This window comes from Moschus berezovskii, chromosome 9, assembly GCF_049115385.1.
Source record: "Moschus berezovskii isolate FMDL1 chromosome 9, NW_MosBer_1.0, whole genome shotgun sequence".
Classification (NCBI taxonomy): Eukaryota; Metazoa; Chordata; class Mammalia; order Artiodactyla; family Moschidae; genus Moschus; species Moschus berezovskii.
In genome coordinates, this window is record NC_142468.1 from 100,904,787 (window position 1) to 100,932,475 (window position 27,689).

Sequence of the window (27,689 nt, forward strand, 5' to 3'; positions counted from 1 at the left end):
GCCATGGGTGTACTTTATAGCAGTGGAAAAAGAGCTGTGGTGCATTGCATAATGTTTCTTAAAGGTTTTCTTTAGAAGTGCCATATGTAAAATTGTCTTATTGGGCAAACCATGTCACATTGCTTAGTCTAACATTTGTGAAAATAGAAATATTATCCTCTAGTAAAAAAGGAAAATGAATCATTTAGAACAATAACTCTGTCATATGAATATTTTGTTTTGTCCTTGATTTTAATTGTAATGTTTTTGTGTTTTACTACTAAAATATGAGTTTGCCAATTATTTCTGATGAAGAAGTTTTTTTACCAAGTTAAATCATTTCTTTCTATTTCTGGTTTACTTTATTAAAAATGGGTTTCAATTTTATCTATTTTTCTTCTGCATCTATCAAGACATATTTATGTTACTTCTATTAATTAAAAAGTATGTTATATTTATATATTATATTCTCATATGATACAATAATGGATAGCTCTTAAGATATACATCTTACACGATAACATTCTATTATTTGGAAATATTTTACTCTAGAATATGGTTTATGAATTCCCTCTCTAGAGGGCCAATTTCCAAAGATGGCCTCTACAGAACATAAAAGGGAACAATATTTAAATTCTTCATTTGATTCTGTCTAGACCATGATTTTCTTTGCCACTGTCACTTTGCCTTTTCAGTTTATATAAAAGGGAGAACTACAGAGGGCAAACCTGAAGGGTACCCATGACTGACTTCTTAATCCCATAATGTTCCTAAAAGCCTATTCAGCAATTCATATGAATTCCCACAATAATTCATGGAATACTACTATAGCTGTTTTTTCTGAGATATGAGAAAACAGTTGTATTTGGTTTTTCTGTATACTCAGATGTGGAAAATGACCTTCAACTATACAGAATTCTATGATATTCACCTTGTATCTTCAGGTAAGGTAAAGCTCACATGTGTCTAAGCTCTCCTTATTTCTTTCTTCTACCCCTTCTTGTTTTATAACTTAATATGTGAATTATAAAAGTACTATTTCTCTAGAATCATAGCCGAGATTTTATATGAGAGCTTATAAAAAATGTTATTTCAAACATTTGCTAAAACTCTTAAAGGATCTTGCCAGATGCTCCTTTTTATTCTCACTCTATAGAAGGTTGTTCTGATCCTAAATCAGGGAAAATTCCAGAAAATGAATGGATACGCCTTCTTTCAGAAAAGTCTATCCCCTGTACTTTCTCTTTTTTTTTTTTTTAATTTATTTATTTTTTATTGGAGGCAAATTATTTTACAATATTATATTGGTTGAGTAGCAGGCAAGGAAATTTATTTTTACTTGAGATTGAAAATTTTAGGACAGTCTTTGTGAGCATAAGTAAACATGACATATTTTAATAATTGATCACTTACTTAACTTTAACATGTATTTTTGAGAGTGTGTTTTTACTGAAGGGAAGAATTGAAATGTGAACTCTTGTAAATTTTCATTTTAATATTGACTTATAATCTATTCTTAAAAAGATATAGGAATATTTCTCATAACCTAACTCAAAAAAATTTAAAGTTGTATAAAGGATTTAGATCTATTGATATTGTCCTTAATTCAACTCGACATGTTTCTCACTAATAGAACAAAGAATATTGAATAGCATTATCTCTAATGTCTTTGTATGTCACAAACACTGAGTTAACTTGGCTGTGTTTTTGTTTGTTTTTTTTCTTGGGGGGGAATCTGTGTTTTTTTCAGTATTATTTTAAATGGTAAGTCCTTATGCATATTTACTTATTGTCAACACTTTGTTAGCTGTAGGAAATTAGGAAAGCTCTTTGTTCACTTTGTTTTTATTATATCCAAAATAGGAATATGAATACTTGAAAATCATGGCAACATCTCTGTATATGGTAGGTAGCTCAGCTGGTAAAGAATTTGCCTGCAATGCAGGAGACCACGATTCAATTCCTGGGTCAGGAAGATCTGCTGGAGAAGGGATAGGCTTCCCACTCCAGTATTCTTGAGCTTCCCTGGTGGCTCAGACAGTAAAGAATCTGCCTGCAATATGGGAGATCTGTGTTCGATCCCTGAGTTGGGAAGCTCACCTGGAGGAGGTCATGGCAACCCACTCCAGTATTCTAGACTGGAGAATCCCATGGACAGATGAGCCTGGTGGGTCCCAGTCCATGGAGTACCAAAGAGTTGGATGCAACTAAGTACAGCACAAAGTAATGTGGCTCAAAGCAAGTCATCTGTCCTAATGAGTAATGTTTTGTAAGGCCAATTCTAATATGGAAATCAGTCATTCTTTTGCAGCTTTAAAAACAAATACCCATGTAGAGAATTGCTCTAGCTCTGTGAGTAAATTCATCCTTTTAGGCTTCCCTTATACTTGGGGAATTGGGATCCTCTGTTTCTCAGTGTTTTCTGGGACATATATTCTGACACTCATTGGAAATCTGTGCATTATTTGTGCTGTGAGGTGTGACCATCAACTGCAAACTCCAATGTACATCCTATTGGCCAATTTTTCCTTCCTGGAGATCTGGTTTATCACCTCCACTGTCCCTAATATGCTAGCCAACTTTCTTTCTGAGACCAACACCATCTCCTTCTCTGACTGCTTTCTGCAGTTCTACTTCTTCTCCATGGGTACCACGGAGACCTTCTTCTTGTCTGCTATGGCCTTTGACAAGTATCTTGCCATCTGCAGGCCCCTTCACTACCCCACTGTCATGCCAGTGCAACGCTGCATCAGAATGGGAGCCTGTTGCTGGGTATGTGGCTTCTTGTACTTCTCTTGCCTATATATCTAATCTCTCAACTCCCCTTTTGTTGTCTCAATAAAATTGATCACTTCCTATGTGACCCAGGACCCCTTATAAAGCTGTCTTGTGTGCCAGCTCCTGTCATTGAGATCATCTGTGCCATCTGCAATTCAGTCCTCATTTTCTCCACCTTACTCTTCATTACTAGTTCCTACACCCTGGTGATCAGAGCTGTGTTTAGGGTACCCTCAGCAGAAGGCCGGCATATGGCTTTCTCTACATGTGGCTCCCATCTGTCTGTAGTGTCTCTGTTCTATGGCTCTATTATGGTTGTATATGTGAGCCTAACAGCAGGCAATCCAGCCGGGATTCAGAAATATGTGACTTTGTTTTATTCTGTGCTAACTCCACTGTTCAACCCCTTGATCTATAGTCTCCGGAATAAAGAGATGAAGGAGGCTCTGAGAAAATTATTTAAGACTGTGAGATTTAGGCAGAGGCCTGGCAGAAATCTTTGAAGAACTTGTGTTTGCAACTGAAATATATGTGGAGTAAATGATTGAAAGTTTAGCATTCAATTGAATTAACCACATTAGACAAATATATTTGGGGGAGGGAGAAGAACATAGTCAAATGTAATTAAATGTTTATTAAATTAACTGTGGCCATCTGTCCATTTTTTTATGGTTTTAGAAAATTTACATTAATAGTAAAATTTTTTGTCCTTTAACTATCCTTGCATATATGAAGAGGTATCTTATTATGGTGCTCACCTGCATTTCCCTAATGATAAGATTGTTGATTATCTTTCAGTGTGCTTATTTGGCCACTTGCATGTCTTCACTGGGAAATATATATTCAAATCCTTGATGATTTTTAAAACATTAGCCTATTCATCTTTCTAATTCTCAACTGTAGAGGTCTTTACATATACTCTGGATATAAGTCACTTATTAGATAAATAATTTGCAAATATCTTTAATCAATCTGTGAGTTACATTTTTACTTTTATGATTGTCCTTTGAAGTTTTGAATTTTAATGAAGTCCAACTTATCTTTTTAACTTTTATCACTTGTGATGCTAGTTTCATATCTAAGAAATCTTTGCCTAATCGAAGGTCACAAAAAGTACTACTATGTTTATTTATATATTTATTTTTTGTTATAGATGATTTTTCCAACTTTATATACATTTTATATTTTAATAGGTATTTGTTTAGAGCGGAGATCAAACACAAACTCCAAATCACTACTTTAAAATAAAAGTTTCTCAAGTATTTTATGGCATATCCAAATCTGTCACAAAGTTTATGGGGCAATATGAATCACAGCATGCTTACTTATTTTTTGTTTTGCCATCTTGATATTCCTGAAAAGATTGCTTTCTATCACACATTTTCAAAAGGAATCTATTTGATTATGTCCCTGAGATCATAAAATCTTGATCTAATCATTTTAAAATAAATTATTCATATAATTTATAATTAAATAGTACCTTTCAGTGACATTTCAAGCATTATTTAGGGTAGGAAAAAAGAATGAGAAATAAATTACTTATATAAAAGAAAACAGGCAAATTGTAGAATATGGAGAATTAATGAAATGACTATAATAATTAAATAATGTGTGGTAATAAAGTTCTTTTCTTTAAATACATATAAAATATCAAATTGTATAGGAAAAAGACTTACTATGGCTAAATAGTTAAGAAGTTATAATAAGGGCAGTTTTGATGGTGACCAAATTGCAGCAAAACAGGTGCTTATTAATGCAGAATAAGAAGGCATTACAGTGACTATTCGACTATCCATTCACTTCTTTCACATGAGGAAATCCCTCGGGGTAAAAGAAGACACGGGAAACACACTAAATTCCTTAGCGACTAGACTCCAGGTAAATCCAGTAATCCAGTAAAGGTATTTTCCTGGAAAAAAAAAGACTTCATCCTTCAAATCTTCCTTCAGAATGTTGCTGGTAAAGGATTGAAAGTGAAAAAAAGTGTAGTTGCTCAGTCGTGTCCAACTCTTTGTGACCCCATGGACTCTAGCCCACCTGGCTCCTCTGTCCATGGGACTCTCCAGGCAAGAACACTGGAGTGGGTTGCCGTACCCTTCTCCAGAGAATCTTCCTGACCCAGGGATTGAACCTGGGTCTCCCGCATTGCAGGCAGATTCTTTACTATCTGAGCCACCACTCTAAAAAGAATCTAGTACTTATCTAGGAGGCATGGCTTTCTAGAAAATATCATGTAAGTTATACAGCTCTTGGGAATTTTACAATTTAAATGCTTCCAGTTGTGTAAAGAAACTTGTGAAATTCAATTAGAAATCTAAACTCTGTGGTATGCGGTATGTCCCTTCTGTGTCCAATATGCTCAGTAACCTCTCTGAAACCAACACCATCTCTTTCTCTGGCTGCTTCCTGAAGTTCTACTTATTCTCCACGGGCACCACCAAGACCTTCTTGTCTGCCATGGACTTTGACAGGTCCCTTGCCATCTGCAGGCCCCTACACTACCCCACTGTCATGACGGTACGATGCTATGTCAATATGGGAGCCTGCTGCGTGTGTTGCTTCTTGTACTTCCTCTTGTCTGTTCACCTAATCTCTCTGCTCCAGTTCTGTTGTCTCAGTAAGACTGATCTCTTCCTATGTGAACCAGATCTCCTTATAAAGTTGTCCTTACGCCAGCTGCCGTCACTGAGATCATCTGTGCTACCTGTAACAGTCAACATGTTCTCCACCTTACTCTTCATTACCAGCCTATACCCTGGTGATCAGAGCTGGGTTTAGGGTCCTCTCAGAAGATCGGTGGTTTAAGGCCTTATCTACGTGTGCCTCCCATCTGACTGTGATGTCCCTGTTCTATGGCTCCATTGTGATTGTGTGTGAGTCCAAGAGCAGGGAATCCAAGAGACCCAGAAAGTCTGAGTCTGTTCTGTTCCGTGTTAACTCCATTACTCAGCCGCTGAATCTACAGTATATCTCTGGAAGAAAGAGATGAAGACAGATCTAATAAAACTACTTAGGACTGTAAGATTTAATCAAAGGCCTAAAAGAAATCTTTGAAGAACTTGCACTGACAGCTGAAATAATATATGGAAAATAAATAATTAAAGTATTAATATTCAACTGTATTAGCCGAAGTAGAAAAATAACTTTCAGGAGGAGGAAGAACTAATTCAATGTAATAAAATGTTAATAAAGCTATGCTTATTTGTTCTTTTATTGGAGAAAAATTTGCATTAATAGTAAAATTTTCAGGCAAAAGTAATCAGACAAATAAGCTAATAGTCAACTTGTTAGCATTCTGATTGAATGCTAGTTAATATTTTGCTACCAATATCACACACATATGCATACAATCTATCCTATACTAAAATTTATTACAAAATTTTTTCAAGAGAGTCAATAGTTATTATACATGCTAAATTTACAAAACAACACTTAAATGTTATTGTGTCTATTAAAATATGACAAGCTGTATTCACTTTCTAATGAAAATTGATGTTATAATTATTCCCAGTTTCTCAATGAGACTTAGTGATAATTTTCTTTAGATCTAGATGTTTGCCATTGATTTTTATCCACTACATATACACTTAATTTTAAGAATTGTTTTTGAAAGTGTTCTATTTAGGCTAAGCCATGCATTGCCTTTTTCTAACATGCCATTTTTGTCTGCTATAGGTTCAAATGAAATGGCTAGTGACTCCCAGGTACTGTGATGACAGAATGTGTTAGATTTGTTCTGTTAACTGTCCCAAGGACACTAGTGTGTCCTACTCCCAAGCAGAATATTTTCATCCCATAAAGAAACCTTCTTCCCAGTAACAGTCACTCCCCACTCTCCCTTCTCTCTAGTCCTGACATCCACTTTCCATTTCTGTGTATTTGTCTATTCTGGATACGGTATTAATGGAATCATATGATAACTTGCCTTTGGTGACTGTTTTTTTTTTCCTTTATCACAATGTTTATATATGTTGTAGCCTGTGTCATTACTTGATTCCTTTTTATAGCTGTATAACATCCCATTGTATAGACATACCCCTTTTGTTTATCCATTCAATAGTTAGTGAATATTTGAGTTGTTTCCATTTTGTGGCTATTATGAATAATGCTGTTGTGAATAGTTATTAGTAAGTTTTCATAAGAACATGTTTTCACTTCCCTAACATATATCCCTGAGAGAGGAGTTGCTGGGTTATTGGTTAGCTCTATACTTAATATTTTGAAGAATTGTCAGACTGTTTTCCCAAAAGACTGCATAGTTTTTCTATCACACCAGCAATGTATGTACTTTGGATTTCAAATCTCTGCATATCCTCACCAGCACTTGTTATTTTTTTCCTGTTTACTTTAGCCATGCTAGTAGGTATGAAGTGGTATCTTATTGTGGTTTTTATTAGCATTTTCCCTAATTGCTAATGGTGTTGATCATCTTTTCATGTGCTTATTGACCCTTTGTATATCTTGGTTGGAAAAACATATACTCAAATCCTTTGATCATTTAAAGATTATATTATTTGTCTTTTTATTGTTGTGATATAAGTTGATAATATTTTAGATATAAGACCTTTGTCATAGATATGATTTGCAAATATTTTCTTTGATCTATAAACCGTTTCATTACTTTCTTAAAATGTCCTCTGAAGTTTTAATTTTGATGAATTTCAATTTATCTACATTTTCCTTTTTCTAAATTTTTAAAAATTTGTATATGGTTTGCATACAATATATTTGTTTCAGGAATACTCCATAGTGACTCATCATTTACATTAACCTGGGTAGTATGATCATTTTAGCAATATTAATTCTTCTGGTCCATAAGCATGATATATCTTTTCATTTGTTTTTGTATAATAGTCTTCAGTTTTTTTCATCAATGGCTTATAGTTTCCAGAATACACATTTGTTAACACATTTATTTCTGTGTATCTTATTCCTTTTTGTGCAATTTTAAATAAGATTATTTTCTTAATTTCTCTTTCCAATGATATGTTATTATTTTATGAAACACAATATGTTTCTATATAGTACTGTATGTCTTGAAACTTTACTGAATTTATTTATTAGTTCCAGAGTTTTTTGGTGGAGACTTAAGGATTTTCTGTAGATAGTATTATATCATCTGGGATTTTCTGTAGATAGTATTATATCATCTGCAAACAGTGGCAGTTTTAATTCTTCCTTTCCTATTTGAATTCCTTTCATTTCTTTCCTTGTCTGATTGTTGTCATTAGGACTTCCAATACTATGCTGAATACAAGTGACAGGAGTGGCATTCTTATTTTGTTCCTGATCTTGGAGGACATGATTTCAGCTTTCCACAGTTGAATATACTGTGAGCTGTGGCCTCGACATATATGGCCTTTATTATGTTAAGGTATGTTCCTCCTATATCCATTTTGCAGAGTTTTTTTCGGAAATAGATGTTAAATTTTGTCAAAAGTTTTTTCTGTGTGTATTGAGATGATCATATAGTTTATATTCTTCAGTTTACTAATGTAGTAAATCATTGATTTGTGGATAGCAAACCATCCTTGTGTCTCTGGGGAAAATCTCACTTCATCATAATGTATGATGCTTTCAATGTGTTCTTGAATTCAGTTTGCTAATATTTGTTGAGAAATTTTGCATTTGTGTGCATTAGTGATATTGGTTATAATTTTTTGTAGTGTTTGTCTCTTTTTGGTGTCTGAGGTTGATGCTAGCCTTCTATAAGGGGTTAAGAAGTGTTTCTTTCTCTTCAATTTTTGAAATATTGTGAGAATTATAGGTGCTAACTCTTCCTTAAACTTTGGATAGAATTCACCTGTGAAGCCCTCCAGCCCTAAAATTTGCTGAGATATTTTTAATAACTGATTCAGTTCTAGTTCTATTATGGGTAATCAATTTGTTCATAGTTTGTATTTATTCCTGATTTAGTCTTGGGAGATTATGCATTTATAGGCATTTATCCATTTCTTCTAGGTTGTCCAATTTATTAACATATAATCATTCATAATACTCTCGTATGATTCTTTGTATTTTTAATGGTATTGGTTAGCTTCCATTTATGATTTTATTTATTTATGACTGCTCTTTGTTCCTTGAAGAGTCTGGCTAATTTTTTATCAGTTTTTGTTTTTCTTTTCAAACAACCAGATTTTACCTTTATTGATCTATTTTTTTTTCAGTAGTTATTTCATTTTTTCCCCCATTCTGGCATTTATTATCTTCTTCCTTCAACTAACTTTGCATATTGTTTGTTTTTGTTTTTCAGTTACTTTACATGTAAGGATTGATTGAGATTTTTCTTGTTTTCTTAGGTATTCTTATACCACTGTAAACATTTCTCTTTAGAATCATTCATCCTACATCCCATAAATGTTTTTTAACTTTGTATCTAACTTATTTACTTCTTTTATTATTGATGTATAATTGCTTTACAATGTTGTATTACTTTCTGCAGTACAAAAAAGTGAATCAGCAATAAGTATACATAAATCCTCTCTCTCTTGAAACTCCCTCCCACCCCTCTACGTCATCACAGGTTCCATAGATTTTGATTGCTATGTTTTCATTTTCATTTTCCTCCAAGTTTTTTTTAGTGTACTCTTCTATTTCTTCAATGACCCCCTTGAAAATTCCATGTGTGTGGTTTTTGAAGCTTTTTTTTTTTTTCGTTGTAATCTCACAGGTCATGGTCAGAAAACCTAGTTGATATGAATTCAATATTCTTGAATTTGTAGAGACTTGTTTTGTGGCCCCAAAAGGTGATCTATCCTAGAGACTATTCCAAGTGCACTTGAAAGGAATATATGTTCTGTTGCTTTTGGATGGACTTTTCTATGTATATCTATTAAATCTAATTGTCTAATATGTCATTTAAAACAAGTGTTTCCCTATTAGTTTTCTGTCAGGATGATCTCTTCATTGATAAAACTGTGGTGTTACGCTCCCCTACTATTACTGAGGATTTTATTTTTCTTTCTTTTTGTTTGTTTATATTTGCTCTATGTATTTGCATGTGTGCATGCCAAGTCCCTCCAGTCATGCCCAACTCTTTGTAACCCTATGAACTATAGCCCACAAGTCTTCTCTGTCCATGGAATTCTCCAGGCAAGAAAAAAGGACTGGGTTGCCATGCCCTCCTCCAGGGGAATCTTCCTGACCCAGGGATCAAACGCACTGGCAGGCAGGTTCAGTTCACTTCAGTTCAGTTCAGTCGCTCAGTTGTGTCCAACTCTTTGCGACCCCATGAATCACAGCACACCAGGCCTCCCTGTCCATCACCAACTCCCGGAGTTCACTCAAACTCATGTCCATCGAGTCGGTGATGCGAGATGCCTATATTTACAATTGTTAAATCTTCTTGGATTTTTCCCTTTGTCATTATGCAATGTCCTTTTTCTGTCTCTTGTTATAGCCTTTGTTTTAAGGTCTAATTTTGTCTGATATAACTTTTGCTATTCCAGTTTTTGTTTTGTTTCCATTTGCATGGAATACTTTTTTTAACCCCTTACTTTGTGTGTGTGTGTGTAGATCTGAACTGTGTCTTCTTAGGCAGCATATAGATGAGTCTTATTTTTCTTTATCCATTTAGCCGCTCTGTGTCTTTTAATTGAAGCATTTAGTCCATTTACATTTAAAGTAACTATTAATAGGTATGTATTTATTGTCATTTGTTAATTGTTTGGGGATTGTTTTTATAGTGGCTTTTGGTTCCTTTCTTCTTCTACTCTTTTGTGATAGGATGATGGTCTTCATGTTTTGTTTGAATTCCTTTTCCTTTTTTTGTGTATGTATCTATTATTTTTTTTGGTTTGTGATTACCATGAGGTTCATATATAACTATTTTCTATACAGGTATATTTTGAGTTGATGATTTCTTAAGTTTGAATGCATTCTAAGCACCTTGCTTTTTACTCCCTCACATTTATGTTTTGTTTTTGACATCATATTTTTCATCTTTTTGTATTATGTATGAATCCCTTAATTATTTATCATGATTACAGATACTTTTACTACTTTTGTCTTTTAACCTTCCTATTAGCTTTAAAAGTGATTGATCTACTTCCTTAACTATATTTTTGTTATTATCAATGAGAGTTTTCCTTTGATAATATTCTTATGTCTATTCCTGGATATTTATTTTTTTGCTTTGTTACTGTTCAGTTGCTATGTCATGTCCAACTTTTTGTGACCCCATGAATGGCCGCATGCCAGGCTTCCCTGTCCTTCACTATTTCCCTGAGTTTGCTCAAACTCATGTCCATTAAGTCAGTGATGCCATCCAACCATCTCATCCTCTGTCACCCGCTTCTCCTCTTGCCCTAAATCTTTCCCAGCATCAAGATCTTTTCCAATGAGTCAGCAAGGTTAGTGTTATGAACTCTTAGCTTTTGCTTATTGGTACACCTCTTTATCTCTTTTTCAAATCTAAATGATAATCTTGTGGGATAAAGTATTCTTGATTTTAAGCTATTTTATTCTATCTTTAAGAATATCTTATAGAGGTATTTTAAAGCTTAAAAGACATAAAATTCTTACCACGTTTCTGGTTATACAGTGTCAGTTCAGTTGAAATTAGTACTGTTTTGGAATGATATGTCACTTGTTTTTTACATAAAAGTACAATACAAGAGAAAAAAAACCAAAATAGCATATAGTAGGAAATCCTAAAAAAATATTGATTTTGTAAGTAATTGGGGAGGGATAAATTCCTGACTATTCCTAAGGCCTTAAAATAGGATTCTGTCATTTTCTGGACATGCATTAGGCAATATAAAAGTAAGATGTTAACTGAAGAAAATGTCCACATAGAAATATGATAGTTTCTACCAAGTATCTATTTGAAAACTACCCTACCTATCTGAAGGGCTTCCCTGATAGCTCAGTTGGTAAAGAATCCACCTGCCATGCAGGACACCCTGGTTCGATTCCTGGGTCAGGAAGATCCACTGGAGAGGGAAAGGCTACCCATTCCAGTATTCTTGGGCTTCCATTGTGGCTCAGCTGATAAAGAATCTGTCCGTAATGTGGGAAACCTGGGTTTGATCCCTGGTTGGAAAGATTCCCTGTGCAACGGAAAGGCTACCCACTCCAGTGTTCTGGCCTAGAGAATTCCATGGACTGCATAGTCCGTGCAGTTGCAAAGAGTTGGACACGACTGAGTGGCTTTAACTCCTATCTGAAAATACAGGAATCACGAAGCCCTGGGGGAGAGAGTGCGTTTTATCTTAGAGTCAGTCTCTCATCATTGTGAAGAAAAGAGGTAGAGAACCGTAATTCATCTCTGAAATTCTCCAGATTATTTTATCAGTATTAAGCAGAAATTAAGATAACCAAACACAGAACACACTGGCACATTTATCCTCTGAATTGTTTTCCATAAATAGTGCATATTAAGCTACAACATTGTACAAGGATTTGTGAAAGTGTTAAATATAAATGCTTTCTGTTGTACAACCAGGCCACTTTACACCTTACTAGACAATAAGAATTGTCTTCAAGCTGTCAGTTACATAGTACAGTGAGAAATGCATTATTACTTAGGTATATCATACATTATATATGCAAATAGATTTATTATCTCTATGATAAAGTGTTATGTACCTATTATTACTCCAAAACTGGCAACTGAACAGTACTATTTTGAGAGGGAAATATACAGTTTAATTACCACTCAAATATAAATTCCATTCTTAATGTTTTCAAAAGCTGTATCTTTTTTAAAAAATTTTTATTTAATAAATGGTACAAAGCACAATGCCATAAACATTTAGAAAAATGGTAACCTGAACCCTGTATAAGAGACTGCAAAAGAGACATAGGCATTTAGAACAGTCTTTGGGACTCTGTGGGAGAGGGTGAAGGTGGAATGATTGGAGAGAATGGAATTGTAGCATGTATATTATCATAAGTGACCAGTCCAGGTTCGACGCATAAATTTTCCTCTGTTCAAAAAAAAAAAAAAAACAGTTTTATTGAAGTTTAATTTACAGGCTTAGAATTCAACTATTATAAAGGTATAATTATATGACTTTTAATAAATTGAGCTGTATCATCACACACACAAAAAAAAAAACATAAACATTAACAGTTAAAATTTCACCAAATGAAAGAAATACTATAGAATACACATTGCAAAAAGCTACATTAAGTTATTTTACAACTGACTCAAGCTGCAAAAAGAAAAAAAACCCAATGCCATACCTAAGTTATCCCTCTCTCAAAATAATGCCAAAATAAGGCTGTATCTTAAAGAATTTAAATAAAAAGTAGGAAATAGAAAAAAAGGAATAAAAGCACAAATTTGGAGGAAGAAAGTATAAAAATAAGTAAAATTCATTCAATGTCTTTTGAATCATTATTACTCTTTAATTCAAGTTAATCAGTCCTCCTCATTGGTCAAAATGATTTGTTTTGATATCACAGATACTCAATTTATAAATGTCTAGCCACAGGCTACAGTGGTCATAACAGTTCTATAAATTTACTTTGTTTCTAGGAAAAGAACATTTCTTATGACTGCAGAAACCTGGCCAGACTTCAGATAGCGACTCTTCAGTTTTGACATAGCTGCCTTCATTTCTTTATTCCTTAGAGTATAGATAACAGGGTTTAAAATGGGAGTAAAGATGGTGTAGAACACTGCAAGGACTTTGTCAACTTAATAACTGCTGAAGGGCCACACATAGATGAAGATGCATGGTCCAAAGAAGAGTGTGACCGCAGTGATATGAGCAGTCAGTGTGGAGCAGGCCTTGGCCGTGCGAGCAGAGGAGTGGCTCCTAACTGTGATGAGTATCACAGTGTAAGAAAGAACCAACAGGAGGAAGGAACTCAAAGAAAGAAGGCCACTGTCTGCAACTATTAGTAAACTGATAACATAAGTGTCTGTGCAGGCCAGTTTGGTCACTAAAGGGAGGTCACAGAAAAAGCTATCCACTTGATTAGGCCCACAAAAAGGCAAGTTAACAGTAAATGCCAGCTGGCTAGTAGTATGGATGAAACCCACACACCATGGAATGAGGACCAGAGTAATACACACACGCCAGCTCATGATTGTCGTGTAGTGGAGAGGTTTGCATATGGCAACGTAACGGTCATAAGCCATGGACACAAGGAGCACCATTTCACCACCAGCAAATAGATGAACAAAGAAAATCGGGGCCAGGCAGGCTTCGAAAGAAATAGTCTTGTGCTCAACCAGAAAGTCTGCAATCATTTTGGGGGTAGCAAAGGAGGCAACACATATATCTATAAAAGAGAGGTTTGCAAGCAGAAAGTACATGGGGGTATGAAGGCGGGAATCTGAGGTCACAGTGAGGATGATGAGAAAGTTTCCCAGTAGTATTGCTAGGTAGAGCAGTGAAAATATTAGAAACAAGAAAGGCTGGAACTCCTGGGAACTAGATAAACCCAGCAACACAAACTCAGTCACCCGAGAATGATTTGTCTCATTCATTGACTTTGCAAAGGACTTCTCTTCAGTCACTTGAATAGGAGAGAAATAGAAATCAGTGAATGAACTAACTATGATTTAATTTTCCAGTTCAGTTAGAGAGACTAGTTTCTACTCAAATGTACTTGTAAGACCTCAGTTCAGTTCAGTTCAGTTCAGTCGCTCAGTCGTGTCCGACTCTCTGCAACCCCATGAATCACAGCACGCCAGGCCTCCCTGTCCATCACCAACTCCCAGAGTTCACCCAAACTCATGTCCATAGACCTCACACATGTCTAAATAGAGACAGTGATCTAGTAATCAAAAGGAGAACAGAGTCAGGATGGGATACTGAACCAAAAGTTTTCTAGAAGAGGAGGGTGGTGGTTGGGAGGTTGGTGGAGAGAATTTCAACCAACTGATTCATTAATTGCTTAAGTTTAGTAAGTTAAGTAAGCTAATTTGCAAATGAGATTTACAAGTGAGTGTTACAAATAAATATCTGAAAAACTGTTTATATATTTCAGTAATCCACTATTATTATCTACAGAGACAAAATGTCATTTTTTCTTCACTAAATAAAATAAGAACTCCTAAAAAGAGACAAATGTGTGAACTGCTACAAGAAGGAAATACATTTTCACAAAATTAATGTGCAAAAGACATTAAACACAAAAGAGTAAATGCTCTATTTCTCTATTTAAATGAAGTTGAAAGACAGAGGAACAAGTCTATAGTATTTGAAGCTAGGATAGCAGTTTTCCTTGATGGGATTAAAGGGACAGAAGGAAACATTAGAGGGGCTTTTGGATTGCTAGTAATGGTCTGATTTTGACTCAGTTGAATGGCTTTTTAGGATGTCCAGAAAAAAGGGGACTTTCTTTTTCTTTCCCTTGTGGGTTCTAAAAACCTCCTCCTGCTGTAACAGTTAAAATTCTTTTCTCATTCCTAGTAAGATAGTTTGGGGCATTGGCTTCTTCAGAAACAATCTTTCACAACTCAGCATTAGTGGACGATGATTGTATATTTTATGTCATAAATCATTGAGATTTGCATAATAAATGAATATTTTCATCTTTTCAGTTTTTTCTCTTATGATAGGGGGCTATGGACATAAGAGGAAGAAAGTTTAGCTTTCTCATCTTTACTCCAACGGGGGGAAAAAACTGTGAAGGATAAACATATCAGTTCAGTTCAGTTCAGTCGCTCAGTCGTGTCCGACTCTCCGCGACCCCATGAATCACAGCACGCCAGGCCTCCCTGTCCATCACCAACTCCCGGAGTACACTCAAACTCATGTCCACAGAGTCGGTGATGCCATCCAGCCATCTCATTCTCCGTCGTCCCCTTCTCCTCCCGCCCCCAACCTTTCCCAGCATCAGAGTCTTTTCCAGTGAGTCAACTCTTCGCATGAGGTGGCCAAAGTATTGCAGTTTCAGCTTTAGCATCAGTCCCTCCAATGAACATCCAGGATTGATCTCCTTTAGAATGGACTGGTTGGATCTCCTTGCAGTATAAGGGACTCTCAAGAGTCTTCTCCAACACCACAGTTCAAAAGCATCGATTCTTCGGCGATCAACTTTCTTCACAGTCCAACTCTCACATCCATACATGACCACGGGAAAAACCATTGCCTTGACTAGACGGACCTTGGTCGGCAAAGTAATGTCTCTGCTTTTTAATATACTATCAAGGTTGGTCATAACTTTCCTTCCAAGGAGCAAGCGTCTTTTAATTTCATGGCTGCAATCAGCATCTGCAGTGATTTTGGAGCCCAAAAAAACAAAGTCTGACACTGTTTCCACTGTTTTTCCATCTATTTCCCATGAAGTGATGGGACCAGATGCCATGATCTTTGTTTTCTGAATGTTGAGCTTCAAGCCAACCTTTTCACTCTCCTCTTTCACTTTCATCAAGAGGCTTTTGAGTTCCTCTTCACTTTCTGCCATAAGGGTAGTGTCATCTGCATATCTGAGGTTATTGATATTTCTCCCAGCAATCTTGATTCCAGCTTGTGCTTCTTCCAGCCCAGCGTTCCTCATGATATACTCTGCATATAAGTTAAATAAGCAAGGTGACAATATACAACCTTGACGCACTCCTTTTCCTATTTGGAACCAGTCTGTTGTTCCATGACCGGTTCTAACTGTTGCTTCCTGACCTGCATACAGGTTTCTCAAGAGGCAGGTCAGGTGGTCTGGGATTCCCATCTCTTTCAGAATGTTCCACAGTTTATTGTGATCCACACAGTCAAAGGCTTTGGCATAGTCAATGAAGCAGAAATAGATGTTTTTCTGAAACTCTCTTGCTTTCTCCATGATCCAGCGGATGTTGGCAATTTGATCTCTGGTGCCTCTGCCTTTTCTAAAACCTGCTTGAACATCTGGGAGTTCACGGTTTACATACTGCTGAAGCCTGGCTTGGAGAATTTTGAGCATGACTTTACTAGCGTGTGAGATGAGTGCAATTGTGCGGTAGTTTGAGCATTCTTTGGCATTGCCTTTCTTTGGGATTGGAATGAAGACTGACCTCTTCCAGTCCTGTGGCCACTGCTGAGTTTTCCAAATCTGCTGGCATATTGAGTGCAGCACTTTCACAGCATCATCTTTCAAGACTTGAAATAGCTCAACTGGAATTCCATCACCTCCACTAGCTTTGTTCGTGGTGATGCTTTCTAAGGCCCACTTGACTTCACATTCCAAGATGTCTGGCTCTAGGTCAGTGATCACATTATCGTGACTATCTTGGTCGTGAAGATCTTTTTTGTACAGTTCTTCTGTGTATTCCTGCCACCTCTTCTTAATATCTTCTGCTTCTGTTAGGTCCATACCATTTCTGTCCTTTATCGAGCCCATCTTTGCATGAAAAGTTCCCTTGGAATCTCTAATTTTCTTGAAGAGGTCTCTTGTTTTTCCTATTCTGTTGTTTTCCTCTATTTCTTTGCATTGATCACTGAGGAAGGCTTTCTTATCTCTCCTTGCTATTCTTTGGAACTCTGCATTCAGATGCTTATATCTTTCCTTTTCTCCTTTGCTTTTCGCCTCTCTTCTTTTTACAGCTATTTGTAAGGCCTCCTCAGACAGCCATTTCGCTCTTTTGCATTTCTTTTCCATGGGGATGGTCTTGGTCCCTGTCTCCTGTACAATGTCACGAACCTCCGTCCAGAGTTCATCAGGCACTCTATCAATCAGATCTAGTCCCTTAAATCTATTTCTCACTTCCACTGCATAATCATAAGGGATTTGATTGAGGTCATATCTGAATGGTCTAGTGGTTTTCCCTACTTTCTTCAATTTAAGTCTGAACTTCGCAATAAGGAGTTCATGATCTGAGCCACAGTCAGCTCCTGGTCTTGTTTTCGCTAACTGTATACAGCTTCTCCATCTTTGGCTGCAAAGAATATAATCAATCTGATTTCTGTGTTGACCATCTGGTGATGTCCATGTGTAGAGTCTTCTCTTGTGTTGTTGGAAGAGGGTGTTTGCTATGACCAGTGCATTCTCTTGACAAAACTCTATTAGCCTTTGCCCTGCTTCATTCCGTGCTCCAAGGCCAAATTTGCCAGTTACTCCAGGTGTTTCTTGACTTCCTACTTTTGCATTCCAGTCCCCTATAATGAAAAGGACATCTTTTTTGGGTGTTAGTTCTAAAAGGTCTTGTAGGTCTTCATAGAACCGATTAACTTCAGCTTCTTCAGCATTACTGGTTGGGGCATAGGCCTGGATTACTGTAATATTGAATGGTTTGCCTTGGAAACGAACAGAAATCATCCTGTCATTTTTAAGATTGCATCCAAGTACTGCATTTCGGACTCTTTTGTTTACCATGATGGCTACTCCATTTCTTCTAAGGGATTCCTGCCCACAGTAGTAGATATAATGGTCATCCGAGTTAAATTCACCCATTCCAGTCCATTTTAGTTCACTGATTCCTAGAATGTCGACATTCACTCTTGCCATCTCCTGTTTGACCACTTCCAATTTGCCTTGATTCATGGACCTAACATTCCAGGTTCCTATGCAATATTGCTCTTTACAGCACCGGACCTTGTTTCTATCATTGGTTACATCCATAACTGGGTATTGGTTTTGCTTTTGCTCCATCCCTTTATTCCTTCTATAGTTACTTCTCCACTGAGCTCCAGTAGCATACTGGGCACCTACCGACCTGGGGAATTCCTCATTCAGTATCCTATCATTTTGCCCTTTGTTACTGTTCACGGGGTTCTCAAGGCAAGTATACTGAAGTGGTTTGCCATTCCCTTCTCCAGGGGACCACATTCGGCTGTGGTCCATGTGATTAGATCAGCTAGTTTCCTGTGATTATGATTTCAGTTTGTCTGCCCTCTGGTGCCCCCTAGCAATACCTACCGTCTTATTTCGGTTTCTCTTACCTTGGTCGTGGAAAATCTCTTCACAGCCGCTTCAGCAAAGTGCAGCTGCTGTACCTTACCTTGGACGAGGGGTATCTCCTCAAGGCCCCCCTTCCTGACCTTGAACGCGGAGTAGCTCCTCTCGGCCCTCCTGCGCCCGCGCAGCCACCGCCTGTTGGACGTGGGGTAGCTCCTCTCGGCCGCCGGCCCTGGCCTCAGGCGTGGGGTTGCTCCTCACGGCCGCACCTCTTTGCGTGGCTCGTTGCGCCCGGGCCGGCGTCTCTCGCGTCGCGTCTGCGCCGCCGGGGCCGGCGTCTCTCGCGTCGCGTCTGCGCCGCCGGGGCCGGCGTCTCTCGCGTCGCGTCTGCGCCGCCGGGGCCGGCGTCTCTCGCGGCGCGTCTGCGCCGCCGGGGCCGGCGTCTCTCGCGGCGCGTCTGCGCCGCCGGGGCCGGCGTCTCTCGCGGCGCGTCTGCGCCGCCGGGGCCGGCGTCTCTCGCGGCGCGTCTGCGCCGCCGGGGCCGGCGTCTCTGGCGGCGCGTCTAGATTATATCTATTTCCTCTTCTGTTACAGAGTAGCTCATTGACCTCAGAAAAGCTCTTAAATCAATACCTCCATTCTTAAGAATGCAGGATGAAGATTTGGGGCAAACAAAGTTCTAAGTTTTTTGCAATATAAATCCATTCTTATTTTTAGTAAACTTATTTATAATAATTTAACTGTCCATTTTTCCCAGAACACTGAGCTAGGTAGGATGGTGATAGAGCAGTTAGATTTAAAACTTTCCCTCCTGAAAATTCTTTACTAATATTATAATCCTTACTCCTTTTAAAGAAGGTGATGGACCTTCTTTTTCTATGAATCTACAGTACATTCTTTATTAAATGAAATAAGAATAGCTTTATCACTTAATAAAAAGATACTACTTTTATACCCAATAAAGTACTATACTATAATGGAAGCATAAACCTATTGGGAAAATATTCTAGGTTAAGATCACAACTGTATCTTCAGGCAGCTGTATGACATTGAGCAAGTCATTTAATTGTTCAGGGCTCATTATTCTCAGAAATAAAACATTGAGAATAATGTTATCCTGAAAGAGACACTGGAAATGTTTGGTAAAAGAAAAAATTCATGAATGATAAATCTTTAATCAAGTGTAAAAACCATGTATATGTGAGCATTCTTAATAATGTCTTATTTCATATCAGAGTATTTTCTTTCTTACAATAATGCCTGTTCAAGGATGGTGTTATCTAACTTTTCAAAGAACAAGTTTACTCTACTGGATGGGCTCATGTAAATTTTTTTTTTAAATACTTTAGAGTGAATTCATGAAATCATAGGAGTTTTTGCTAGGTGGCTTGCAGATTCCTCCATTTCCTAAATATTATGAAATAAAGCCTCTCTCCAATACTTTTTATTGTTGAAATATTCTGCCTGATAGGTAAGATAAAGTAGGCATGAGTATAATTTACAGATGCCAATAAACTCTACCAGCTTAAAGTTAGAGTTAGAAAGAATATCAGAAACTTTCTTGACTGTCTACTTTTTCCATGCTCTTCTCCTTTCCTGTTCCCTCACTGTTGTATGGTCCTCAGAAAGACACAAATAAAATGCTGCCTCTTATCTAAGATAAAATGAAGAGTGTGCACACATCTTTATCTATGGTCATTAAGTCTTGGAAAGGATTCAGTTGTCAGGCACAATTTACCAAGAAAAACTGACATGGCCCTCAGATGATGAGCCATAAAACAGCTTTACTTCTAAAGAAGGTTAGGAGGCACAGTGCCTGTACCTGGGGTGGACTTGTCTCCAAGGATGTGGGACAGGGCTGGATGCTGTATCCTGATGGAAGCCCCTCGTAGCTGGGGGAGCACTTGGAGCTCTCAGGAATCTGAGAGTGGTAAAAGAGGTAGTAAAAAGAAGCAAAGAAGTGATGAAAATAAATTTTCAAATGTTGTGCAGAATTTAGCCTAGTTGTTGCTACATTGCTTTTCTTTATGATAGCAGTAGATAAGGAAATATGTTGGCCATCACAGCAATTTGTAGAGACTTCTAGAAATAAAAATCAATAAAACTTCACTAAAGGTCACATAAAGAAGATTGAATCCTGACCTACATTCCAGCCACATATCCTTGGGAAATGTGACCTTCCAACATAGCCTCCAGAGATATGAATGGAATTAATCAAACAGTTAAAATATTGATATCCAGGAGGAACTCAAAACATTCCAGATATAATTTTTCATGTAAGCCTTCTTTTTATGATCAGAAAGCATTTCAGTCAGAAATATTAATCAAATGCACTCCAAATTTTATTTTTTGGAAACACAATCAAGTATAGTTATTTCCATCAAATTTAGATATGTATAGTTCCTGAATTGTCCTGAAAATTTAATCATTTTCTCAAAATAATGCTTAGAAAAATTTTAAAATTCTTCCTTCTTTTCCTACTCCCCTTAAAGTACATATTAATTTTTCCCTCCTCAGAGATATGTATGATCTTCATATAATTGAATCAGACATTTTATCCTGTAACAATATAATAGATTTAACCATATTAGTGGAGCTTCTCCGATGACTCAAGTGGTTAAGAACCTGCCGGCCAATGTAGGAGACATGGGTTTGATCCCTGGATTAGGAAGATGCCCTGAAAAGGAAATGGCAACCCACTCCAGTATTCTTGCCTGGAAAATCCCATGGACAGAGGAGCCTGGAGGACTACAGTCCATAGGGTTGCAAAGACTTGGACATGACTGAGCACACAAAAATGAAAACATTAGTGATAATATTCTCAAACATAGGCATCATATAGGAAAGTAAAAGTGAAAGTGAAAGTCACCCCGGTACACTTTTTTTCACAATTAAGTACATAGCAGGTGATTCTTACTTTCATTAGTTATTTCTATCTAATAACTATATCTAGTAGCTATAAATGTATTTTATATCTACTAATATTTTCTTGACTTGAATAAGCAAACCATTCTAAATTATAGGCTTTAAAATAGCCTGAAAGGCACATCAAGAAAAGACATCCAAAGGTATCGTATGATATAGACAGAACATTAGCCTAGGATAAAATCTTTTCTACTTCTTTTCCACTATCTTACCAAACTTTAGACAAATCACACAACCCTTCGGGTACTCAGTTTCTCTTTGAAAAAAGGAGGCAGATGAGAACTATACTTATTTAACCATAATAGCCTATGATTCTCCGGCATTCTCGTGGCTGGTACACAGGGATGAACCAGAGGGATGGTATAGGGAGAGGGGTTCAAGATGGGGAACACATGTACACCTGGGGTGGATTCATGTCAATGTATGGCAAAACCAAAGCAATATTGTAAAGTAATTAGACTCCAATTAAAATAAATAATTTTTTAAATAAAAAAAAAGAAAAAAGAAAATATCCCCAGAGAGCAAATTGCTTAAATGTAAAAAAAAAAAAATTAACTGGTTACACTGATGGAAACAGTATATATGGTTAAAAAAAAAGAAAAGATAAAATCATGATGATTTCATCAAAGAAATTTAGGCATCAATTACTCTGCAGGGTCAGGTATTCAGACATTTGTTAATAGATAAAATGGACACAGAACCTAAGAAGATCCAAGAATAAGGTAGAGAAAAATTTTCTCTGCTCTTCTGACTGAATAAAGAGTCTAAGGCAGCACAACTCCCTCCTTGTGCTATGCCTTGTAGTATCTACAAGTGAAACAAAATTTTGCAGAAGCCTTTACATAAAGGCCAAAATAGAGACTACAGGTCTTCTAAGACTTCACTCTAACCATTTACACTCTGAAACATCATTGACTTCAGCATACAGATAGAAGGAAAGCCTTTGCAATGATTAGAAACTAATTGGGGATTTGACATTAGGAGATTATAGTAATGAGGGATGAGAGATATGTATGCTGAACATAATAGACACTCAGAGAGAAGGTTTGGGTAGAGGGCCAAGGGCAGGCATGGGAGCTGAAGAGAGAAGAAAGCCCGAGTTTTATAATGTTACACAAGGAAGTGTTATCACTCATTATCTACTGTACAGATTGTCTTATCTCTAAAAATTTCCTGAAACTTATTTTATATAATATCCATCTCCCCAACAGAATTGTCAGTTACTTTTCAAAACAAAAGCAGTAACTAGAATATCCTCTCCATATTGACTTTACTATTAAGTGTTACAGACCAGGTCAATATAATATTTTTCATTGTTTTTTGATAATTTAGATAGGCACATGTTAGTATATATAAATAATCTTCTTCCATTTATTAGCTTAGAAAATAAGACGAAATAATCTCCAAGGATATTTTAATTTCTTTAAAATTAGAAATGTAGAGGCAGTTGTGTAATGGTAACATGTGAATTTCAGAAAAATCGCTCAAATTTCTTAGAATTTCCTTAGAAAGTCCATCAGCATTTTAGTTGATGAATTATATATTTTCTCGCTGCCAATAAATCTCAGGCATAAAAATATTTTCAGACTGCAAAGCCATCATAAAATAAATTTTCCCTCCTGGTTTTAGGTGAAGTTTGATACTTCTAGAATGAATCAATGGAACTCTGAGAAAATGAGTAGGCATAATTCTTACTGTCCATAATGTATCTTATAAAAGTTACTTTCCTATAAGATTGAAAGCAAAATGCAATAAAGGACAGCAATTCCTGTCTTCATTCCAGGTAAATTTTGATAGGCAGTAAATACAGACTGAAGTGAAGTCCTCAGTCGTGTCCAATTCTTGACCCCAGGGACTGTAGCCCACCAGGCTATTAGTGTCTAAATATCCTTTGACTATAAAGTGTAAAAGGAGCAAAGAAGGCATGGATAATGGTTATAACACACTTCCCTCAATTCGTCAAATTTTAATCCTGTTCCTATCACAGCTATCCCTAAACCAGTGCAGTAGGAGTGTCTATGTTATATGCAGAGAGAAAAGAACAGAAATTTGCTTCTTTTAGATGGGGTTTCCAGTTTGAGACAACAGTGACTTTCTTTTGCTGAATTCCAGTTGTCAATTTTACATCTAGAAAACAGCTTACTATTTATTTCCCTATTCCAAGCAAACCTGTTCAAAATGTACTTATGATACTTACACGTTCTAATAATTCTCCCAGTCCTTGTTTCTCTGATTCTTCTAATCTTCCATTAACCTGTGAATTTTCATGTTGAATGCATTTTCAATAGACTCTTGACATGATTTTAAATTGGTCTCTGCACTGAAATGTGCTAAGCCTCTCAGGTTCTGTGCCAACGTAGTGCAGGCTCTGCTCCTCTTTCTTTCAATCATATAATTGCAGTATCCTAAGATATGACATTTTATATTACCAGGATGCCAGGAAACTGATCTCATTGGAGAAGTGAAATATCACCCTTTATAAAACTGTGAAGTCATCCTGCAGTGGGAATAATTATATTTTACATAATAATTTTAACAGTGAAAGAAAAAAAACTTCAACCAACTAAGTGGTACATATGAAAACAAAATGTTGTTTGATTATCACTCAAACTCCTGAGTAAGCTTTTTGACCCCCAACTTTCTGACTATCATTCGAGACATCATACAGTCTTATAAATGATCACCAACTTTTGGGAAGGCTTTCTCCAGTCACAAGGAGCCCACTACTTTGCAAGACAGTTAGTTTGTTGTTATCATGTTCAACTGGTTCTACCACCTATAGTTGAAGAAATCTCCTCCTTCAACATATTTGTACTTCAAATATTTGAAGATGCTTTCATTTTTTCTCCATGACAAATCTTCTATTTCCTGGACAAATATGCCTGTAGTCTATTAGACCATATTTTAGATATTTTATATGTGTTCCATCCCTGACTGTCTTCAGAGATTCTGCTGTAATTTATAACTGGTCATTTTTAAAGAATGGAAGATGGGATTCTGTACCATTCAGCAAACTCAGCTTTCTGTATACTCTAGTAAAAGTTTTACATGCATGAGGATACATGCACAATGTGGTATGTTAAAATATTTTCAAATAAGAGGATAATCTAAGTATTTATAAATGGGGAAATTAAAAAAATATAATATTTTAACACAATGGCATACTGCCAACAATTAAAATTGAATTTTATATATGAACATTAAGAAAGTTTAAAAATGAAATGACACAATTTAAATGATTTCACAGGCTTAAATAATTATGGACAATAAATGTTCCAAAACATCCAAGGAAGTGATAAACACCAAATTCTGAGTAGTATTTGAATGGAAGATAAGAGAAATAGTCAGGAAGTAAGATGAAACTTTTTTCAACTGGATCAGTGATATTACATATACTTTTAAAGATCTGAAGCAGCTATGGTACAATAAAAACATTTGATATCTATGGAAGGAAATGTAAATGCATTTAAAATTTTTTCCCTATTCTTTTCTTTATGTCTTGATTGTTTTACATTAAAAGTGGCCCTCAGACTGTTCTGTATGTTACAAGTCTGATGGATAAATGACCTTATGTATTTTTCAAAACTCATAGACATGTAAATAAGTGTTTAATTTTAGTAGCAAGCATAAACAAATAAGCAAACAAGCAGAACATCAACCAGGTTGTACGGGCATCCCTCCTAGAATTCAGAATCTGAAAAACAGCTCTAAGTCTATTAGAAATGTATGACATAACTGCACTGAAGGAGGAAGGGGGGAAAGGAACCATCCTACATAACTGGAGCATTCCAATTTTAACCTGAAAGTTTAAAGTTAAAAATAATTATACATTAGCACTGTACTATATTTGGTAAAGTTGTTTCTCAGGGAGTATATATTACTAATTCTAAAACTGACTTGCATGTATGCTGAGGCTGAGCAAATACATAAATGTGGAGTGGAGTGACATTCAGCAAGATGGTCAGGGATAAGGTCCTCAGCTTGACTGGAAGCTTTTCTCTCTCAGGTATTTTGAATAGATTGTCTCACTATTTCCTGGTCTGCAATGTTTCTGCAGGGGAATCTGCATATAGACTTATAAGAATTCCCTTTTATGTCTTGAGTATCTTTTCTCTTGCCATTCTCAACATTCCCTCTGTCTTTAACTTTTGACAATTTGATTATAATATATGTTAGTGAAGATGTCTTGATGTTCAACTTATTTCGGTTCTTTAGGTATCATGGAAATGGATGTTCATTTTCCTTCTCATATTTGGGACATTTTCTGTCATTATTTCTTTCAATAAATTTCCCTCCCCTTTCTTATATTACAAAGCTATAGTAATCAAAACATCATGGTACTGGGACATGTGGTTCATCAAGGGCTTCTAAGGAAGATCAAGGCTCAGTTCCTATAGTGGTAGCCTGATCATTAATTAACTTCTCATAGGTTTTTCTTCTATGTCTTACTGTGATATGTTTTTGCAGTCTGCATTATTAACATGAGTTTGAGCAAGCTCTGGCAGTTGGTGATGGACAGGGAAACCTGGAATGCCTCAGTCCAAGGGGTCACAAGGAATCAGACATGACTGAGAGACTGAACTTACTGACATTATTTAGCTCCACGTATTAACTATGTCATCTATTCTAGTTAATGCAGTGACTCCCCCTTTTTGGGCTGCTTGTCTATTAACATGAAAATCCCAATGTGGTCAAGCAGTTGGCAAAGATTTGGCTCAGTGGAAATCATAGTGTATTTCTCATTAGTGTTGTTCTTCTGGCAATCAGAATCTTCAGTATAGCAAAGCCTGGAATTGCAGTGGCAAGAAGCAAAAAATTCATAAATAGGTCACTAAGAATGGTGGAAAGAGGAACATTCTTATTTCTACTCTATATTTTTCAAAACTGTATATTGAAAGTTGATAACACAATGTTACAATTAACTGCTAGTTCAGTGCATACAGGTTCCCTGGTGGCTCATTGGTAAAAAAAAAAACTACCTGCCAATGCAGGTGATATGGATTTGACCCCTAGGTTAGTACGATCCCTTGGAGAAGGCAATGGCAACCCATTCCAGTATTCTTGCCTGGGAAATCCCATGGACAGAGGAGTCTCATGGGCTACAGTCCATGGGGTTGCTAAGTCAGACATGACTGAGCACTCAGCACTCAATGCATATATCATATGTTAGAGTTCATTGTTTCCAAGTAGGTATAATCATAATGCTAGACTCTTTTCTGGGCATCTGATTGTACGTTCAATTGTTCTTTGAGCCTGGAATTGTTCAGGAAAATTGATCTCATGGTCTTGTGTCTATTGCTACAATATTTGTCAGAGTAAAATCTGTTGCACAGGTAATCTTTGTAGAATCCTAAATACATAAATCAGACCCTTTCTGAGGCCTTGGATAGTGATCTTGGAAGAAGAACTACAAGCAGAGAGAGAAAATTCATATCTAGAGTAAAATTTCATTCCTGTAAAGACAATTTACTACCACCTGTGGAGGAGGAACTGATTGGCAAGTTCTCAATATCAATCTCTTCTACTTACAGGTAAAGTTTTAAGAGTAGTTGTAGTCAAAAAGCCTTCATGAAAGGGAATCCAAAGATTCAGAGTATATGTTGGTTGCTTAGTTGTGTCCAGCTCTTTGCAAACCCATAGACTGTAGCCTGCCAGGGTCCCCTGTCCGTGGAATTCTCCAGGCAAGAATACTGGAGTGGATATCCATTTGCTTCTCCAGGAGATCTTCCCAACCCAGGGATAGAACCCAGGTATCCTCATTCCAGGGACATTCTTTACCATCTGATCCATAACCTAAATTCCAGCTGATTCATGTCTCTGTTATGTAAGTACTGGGGGGATACAGAACCAAAGTGGGCTAATAGATTGCCCTTTCCCCAGACCTTAACTGCCTTCTCTATGGAGAATGGCATATAATGGACATTGATGTAAAACTAGTGAATGATAGAAATTGTGATTTTTTTAAATAGTGGGAAATCCTAGTCACATAGTCACTTGTTAAATCATGGTCAGGAACTTAATTCAGAATAAATCCTGATAGGGTTCTACGATCTGCTTTCCAAATGGTGGATGGTGCTCAGTTGTAGAGTACAAAATTTTCCTCCAGAACCCTTAGAGTTATCATTGATGCTCATCTATTTGATCTTGCTAGTGAATCCCATAATGACCTTGTATCTTGTGAATACTTCCATTTAATTGGAATTCATATGACCCAAATGGCAGGGAAGTTTACAAGGAAA

General features: G+C 36.6%; 2 pseudogenes; one reads left to right on the plus strand and one right to left on the minus strand.

Moving 5' to 3' along the window:
- Positions 1–2,481: 2,481 nt before the first annotated feature.
- Positions 2,482–3,126, plus strand: LOC148776686 (olfactory receptor 11H6-like; annotated as a pseudogene).
- Positions 3,127–13,225: 10,099 nt separating this feature from the next.
- LOC148776687 (olfactory receptor 4K15-like) lies at positions 13,226–14,266 on the minus strand (annotated as a pseudogene).
- Positions 14,267–27,689: the final 13,423 nt, after the last annotated feature.